The sequence below is a fragment of the Pungitius pungitius genome, chromosome 7 (genome assembly GCF_949316345.1).
Source record: "Pungitius pungitius chromosome 7, fPunPun2.1, whole genome shotgun sequence".
Lineage (NCBI taxonomy): Eukaryota > Metazoa > Chordata > Actinopteri > Perciformes > Gasterosteidae > Pungitius > Pungitius pungitius.
The window spans coordinates 3,276,236-3,283,221 of NC_084906.1; positions in this window are offsets into that span (position 1 = coordinate 3,276,236).

The following is a 6,986-nucleotide window of genomic DNA, read 5'->3' on the forward strand; positions in this document are numbered from 1 at the left end:
ATTATCATGACAACTCTTTAACTTCCTCTTCGGCTGGGCACAAAGACGTGTGTGAGGGAGTCACTGACGTGTACACGATGACCACACACAGTCAACAGGCACATTTCAAGGTACTGGCACATTCCGCCATGAAAGCAAACACCACCGAGAACCAACACGAATACTTCTCTGTAGTGTTTTCTCTCATACAGAGATAAGAGATAAGACAGTCGGACTCTGCTGCAATAAAATGAGTACGTTTTCTGAAGGGAATCTGGCGCTAAAAAACGTCAAAGTCACCTTTTTCCCCAGAAACTGTTGAAGTCAACAGAAAAATGAAAGTTCCTTGCAGCATCTTTAAGATTAGATGTGAAATGAGACAGGACGTGAATGTAGTCACAGACTTAGTATTAGGGAAGATGAAAATCACATTTAAGTAGTAGTGAGTGAGTATTCATAATGTTTAAATACTCGATTACTTGCACAATTTAAGGACGACTTCATGACAACCCGAACCGTCATCACGTGACGGATGGATACTAATGGCTGCCTCAGATTATTTGACCAACAACATAATCGAGTTTATCCACCAACACATAACTATGACTATATGCTGTCTGTCACTTTGATGCCATCATCACGGATTACTTACAAGACTGACGAGCATCAGATACTTTGATTGATTGTTTGTATCCGATTTGAGTGTTTGGTGACATTTCAGTGCTTTAAGCCCAAAACATCAGAGCAGTCGTATGAAGACGGCTATGTTAATACAACTCACTCACTGATCCGATTGGTGATTATTCATGATCAAGTGAGATTAGAAGACCGCCTGAAAGCCATTTGAGTGACTTTCAAAAAGGAGCCCGTTACAGCGGCTGCATCGGGACACCGAACGGATCAGAAAACAAAAAACGTTTACGGCCATCTTTTGCGTGAGAAGAATTTCATGAGAATTTCACAAGCAGCCCACAGACCAGCTCCTAACATTTACAACAAACATTCACTGGAACTGAATCCCCGAAAAATATGTGGATTCAAATGAAAGTTGATGAGCCTCTATTTATCGGAGCAGATCTTTTGACGGCAACAATTGCCGCAACACAACAATCATTAAAGTTATTCGGCTCGGGCCTTTTCCTGCTTCGACAAGTCAAAACCTCTGCTGTGTAAAAAAAAAAAAAAATTAATTTGGAAACAACAATACTTAGAATTCAAAATCTATTTGCTGGACATATCTAGATTTATTTTTTCATCCCAATCGCAAAAGTAAGTAAGGAAATACTGCCGTGGAAGTTGTAAACATCTCTCTGGAGCTACCTCTCACGGAATAAATATTCCTGAATAAAACGGTTGACTGGGTGTTTTAGCTAAAAGCCAGAAGCTGCAGGAACAATTCAAAAGGGAAGACACCTCTCAAACACCGGACAGAAAACAGGACTTGAATATAATTGTTCCCAATGTAAATACACAGCATGCTCAGACTCTGTTCCTTTCCTGCACCTCTCTCTCTCACACACACACACACACACACACACACACACACACACAAACAGCAGCTACATTACACATGTACACATACAGACTGACATGTCCCACTCACTCCATCACATCCTCATCTCCTCTCATCTGTCTCCCGGCCACCGCTGGTTTTGTTTACCGGCCAATTTGAATGAGAATGAGCCGCTCCTGGATTTCTCTGGAAAGCGGTCTAATCCACGCAGGCTGCTGCGAGGCCCCCGGCCCCTTTGTTTGGGATTACTGCAGCTTAGCGCAGGCTAACAATGAGGAGATGAGCAGCTCACCTCATCGGCGCTAATGAAGTGTGGAGGCTCGTTTAGCCGCTAGCTAGCTGCTACCGAGCCGAGATGACACCTTCACGCACACGCCTGCGCGCACACACACACGCACACACACGTTTGCATCGTGGGAGGACACCGAGTGATGACGCTCATTTCTGAACTTCTAATCCCTCCATAGTTGCATGAGACGCTTCAACTCAAGTGTTGCTCTTGAAGCTCTTTCTCAGGGTGAGGGTTAGGTACATAAATGCAGACTTCGCCACCTCGTCCCATTCATGGCCTGTTAAAAGCTCAGTTGAAGCTACCTGGGTTGTGTCGAGTGAAAAAGACAAATTCAGTCATTGTAAAGTGCAGCGGCATTCCTTCACGTGGAAACTGGGGTGATTCTTCTGACTGGGTTTCTCTGACGTTGACTTTATCTCTACTTTTGCTTTACTTTGCAATCATTGGAAGAGAGGATGAAACGTCCCTGAGAAAACCTTCCACAGCTGGAAAATGTCTTTTCATTGTACAGGCAAAGCAGGGCTAATGTATTTGTGTAGCTCATTTCAGCAACATGGCATTTCAAAGTGCTTCACATGAAACCATGAAAACATCGGGCAAAAGAAAAGGACATTTAAAAAAAACAAACATTAAAACAACAAACCAGAATAATAAAAAAAAATCATCCACTTCACAGCAAACAGAGAAGTCTTCAGCTTTATTTGAAGCAGCTGATAAGACCACCACTTGTCAGTGTTTTGTGTCAAATACGAAATAAAATCATTTAAATATAATTGAAGGTGACATAATCAATTCACTGTTATTAGGAACCTGGTTTAAAGAGAGCACTTGCAAAAAGTGGCAGAAAGTAGATACTTTTGAAGTGTGGGAAAACAAGCAAAAGCAAAAAGGAGCACATGTTCATCGTGACCCATTTGAATCCGTGCGGGGGAAGGGAGGAGGGGGGGGGGTGATATGAGCCATGGTCACCGTGGGGTAAAGATGCACCAGGGCCACAGGAGAAACAGAAAGATTTAAGCTCTGCAGAAACACCCACAGATAGCAGCGGTCCACACAGAGTGCAATGGCTCGTCTTCTGACAAAGTGACACGCGGAGCCTGGCATCTGATTAGCAAAGCCTGAGGAGGAGGAGGAGGAGGCCATTGGTGCCCCTCCAGGTCTGGGGATCATCGTGGCAGGTTCAGACCTCTGGGGTGGGCCTGGGACGCTTAGCAAGGGAATGGCAGTGCTTTGGTTCACCGGCCCGGGACGTTCCACTGGCTTTCCCGCTGACACACTCGCGCAAATACACACAGACACACACACACACACAGAAACAAAAGGCCAAGCGAGGAGGAGCTGCAGGTCTGATGCTGGACAGTGTGATCAGGAGTTTATTTCATTCTGTCCCCCTGTAAAATCTCGCTGGCGGTCGCAAACCTTTCTGCTACCATCTTCATACTTTCAAGTAGCAGTAAATGGAAACAACAATAGCTTTTGGATGAACTATTACAGGAAAAAGAAAATGGAAAGGTAACCTGCACCCTGCACGCTCTGACATGCTAACTGAAGATACTGAAGCTTTATATTCACGGTCACACTTACTGCTGGACACCCCCTTGTGAAACACACGCTCCTTCAACCTGCTCCACCTTATCCTCGTCTAGTTAGGAGCCACTTTGCTGAACAAGTTAAACATCAAAGAGAGATTCTCTTTTTAATTTTAATGCTCCAGGAGTTTATGGTAGCAAAGCAGTGCAACAGCTTTCACAGTGACACTCTGAAAACCATATTTCTGCAGTGGAATAAGACAAGAAGTCATAATGACAATGGCATTATAGTCCATTATTACAATAACAACGCAGGGTTTGATGTTTTCATAAAACAAGTAAATCGGCTTCTTTACTGACAAAGTGGGAATTTGAATTTGCACACACACACACACACACACTCACTCAATTTGTGTGTGTTCAGGGTGTGTTAAGTCACGACTTGCTCTCACCACAGAGTTTGAGGCCTTCGTGAAACACACACACGCACACGCACGCACACGCACGCACACACACACAGTCTCCAGCAGGCCTACAAAATGTTTAACAGTCACAGTCAGTCAACACGCTGTGAAGTGAAGCATCACACATTTTCAGTGTTTATCTTATGGCCGAGAAACTTCGCACCTCACTGATAATGTGTGTGTGTGTGTGCGTACGTGTGTGTTCTTGTGTTTCAGGAAGGCCTCAAACTCTGTGGTGAGAGCAAGTCGTGACTTAACACTCCCTGAACACACACACGCACACGCACACACTCTCGTCTCCGTCCTATTTAAACAGCGCCTGTTGAATTTCACAAGCAGCTCATAAAGGATGCAGAGATGCGTTGAGGTCCACGGGAAAAGAAATCACGACTGTTTGCGTAAGCTGTGTGTGTGCGCGCGCGTGTGTGTGTGTGTGTGTGTGTGTGTGTGTGTGTGTGTGAGTAGGCATGTGTGCGAAAGGTAAAGAAAGAGGAACCTTACAGAGACACGTAAGAATATTAACTTGAAGATATGATATTATGGAGGCATGATAAAGCTGTGTGAGTAAGGGCCCTTTTGCCAGAGATACCATTACCAGGAACACGTTTACATCCACCTGCTAAATTTCAAATGTATGCATTCAAAACCTGTTTTTCTATTTCATTTTTTAATGGAGAACATGCTTTCATTAAAAAAAAACACCACCCAGAAAACACAAAACACAAAAAATCTCAAATAAATAAAAACTATTTCTAATTAAGAAAAAATATAGATTTGTTTATATATTTGTCTTATTTTGTTCCAGTTTCACCCTGTGCATTCACGGAAATATGCACACACGTTACATTCATCATTTACAATTTAGCATTTGATAACTATATAGAATACCTTTCAGAAATGAGCAGGTACAACTACTTGAATAGAGAAGAACTAACATTCGCTTCTCTTCTATCGGTCTGATACCTTTCTTTATACTACATCTCTAATACATCTGGCACTTTGAAATACTTTTCTTACCCACCTTCAGCTGCTTTCACTTAAACAAATGATTTGAGCGTTTCTTCCACCGCTGCACATGCAACAGATGGCGACATCTGTCTTTGCGGTGTGTGTGTGTGTGTGTGTGTGTGTGTTTGAGCGAGCTAGTCGACAACAGACGATACATGTTGCCAGTATGTGTTCTTCTGAACTGCTGCTCTGTTGGCTTGTATTATTTCACCGGTGTGCATTCCTATGATTATCACAATGTGTTAATGTGAACGTGTGTGTCTCTCTCTCTCTCCATCTGTGTGTGTGTGTGTGTGTGTGTGTTTGTTTGCCCTCTACCAAAGCGCTCCAAGCTGTCATGATTTAGCCTCCTATGGTTAACATCTGCTGCGTTTAGTGGTGCCACGGCGCTGCGTGATGCACACGCCGCCTCTGATAGAATCAAAAAGCACACGCTGCCACACGCCGCTCATCATTCTGTCAACCAGTGACTCCTGTGCTGAATACACAGTACTCAACACAATGCCGTAAACTATGTTGACATATTGAATATTTATACAATTTGTACAACTGGAGAGATGTTGTCCAGCGTGAACTGTAGGTTTTCACTTTAGGGTTAGAGTCAAACTCGGATCACTTCCACGTGATAACATCTTCTTGTACGACTTTGGCTTTTATCTCATGGACAGTTAGGAACATATAAATGTTTCAGGCCTCCATTATGTCTGGATTCTTTTGGACTGGGCACTTTCTCTCCCATAGACAACCCGTAAAAATCCAATCTTCATAACACCGATTAGCTCTGATGTGGAAAACTAGATGACTCCACTGATGTTCACATCATCAGCCCCCAATACCAAATATTTCTGGGCTCCCGAACCCAAACAATGCGAGCATCTGCTGGCGCACCACTTCTTTAATGGAAAACCCTCTCCCTCTCCCTCTCTCTCTCTCTCTCCTCTGTCCTTCGCTCGCCCATCCAGGCGCTAATGTAAATGAAAAGCAGAGGGACAGGGTGTGTTGTTAATGTGTGGACAGGGACAAAAAGCCGGGGTCTAGGGGTATTGTATTGGCCCCGTGACACACATCCCAACCTCACCTCACACAAACACATGCAAACAAAAAAACACACACACACACACACACACACACACACACACACACACGCGCTCTCTCTCCTCCATTGACGGCCCCTCAAAATCAATAAAAATGATCTTGAAGTCCATCCACCATTTGTCGACATCATCTTGGAAGTGCCTCCTTTAGGATGAAGCAGCCATACTGTACAATGGGCCTGGCGAGCGCATGTAATTTGCCATTGATTTCTCCCCCCCCCCCTCCCTCCTTCCTCCTGACTCCTTGCCGCCAGTCACTGCACACAACACAAAAAAAAAAGGAAAAAAAAAAACTAACTTCATCATACACCCTGTTAATGCACACGCACAATACCCCTCTTTTCTCCTGCCCTCTGGTAATTTCACTCTTTCTTTATCCGTTTCGCTTTCTCTCTCGGTTTCCTCCTTCATGTCTTTGTGCCGCGGCCCCTGAGCTCTCTTCACAGGTCACTGTTCTTCCTCTGCAGTAATGGACAACTTGTGCAAATGCTGTTTGTGGGCAACCCCTTTTTCTTTTCTTTTTTTTCCATTGCTTTGCCTCTTTTTCACGAGAGAATATCCCACAAATTGGCACTGCCATCAACCCATTTGTGAATATCTGATATCATATTTATTTTCATTTTAGACCATCAACTTTATCACGTTTCAAAGGGAATATATTTTCCCTCAAAGTTACCTCTCTTAATTAATCACTGTTTGAAATTTTATTGGCTTATTTATTTTTCACAGATTTTCTGATGCATAATGTGAACATTTGAACCATTAGGATGGCATGACTGATTACTTACACTCGGTTGGTAATGCTTCAACGACATATTATGATTTACACCTAACATCTCAACCATCAGTAAATTTTGGCATCATTAAAATAGGAAACTGGTCTCAATGAGGTTTTGTGTTTACGTTTGTGTCACCGCCAATGAGGTTCCCTCTCACGGCCATGGCGTTTTCACCTGGAGGGACGGTGATGAGGTCTCTCGGGGCCACGACTGAACCACAAGTGATTATTGCCACTGGTTAAGGTTTCTCTCTGCTGGGAGGTGATTGTGAAGCCCGGTGTCTGTCACAACAAAGACGTGCAAGAACACACATTCGACGTGGGCCCGA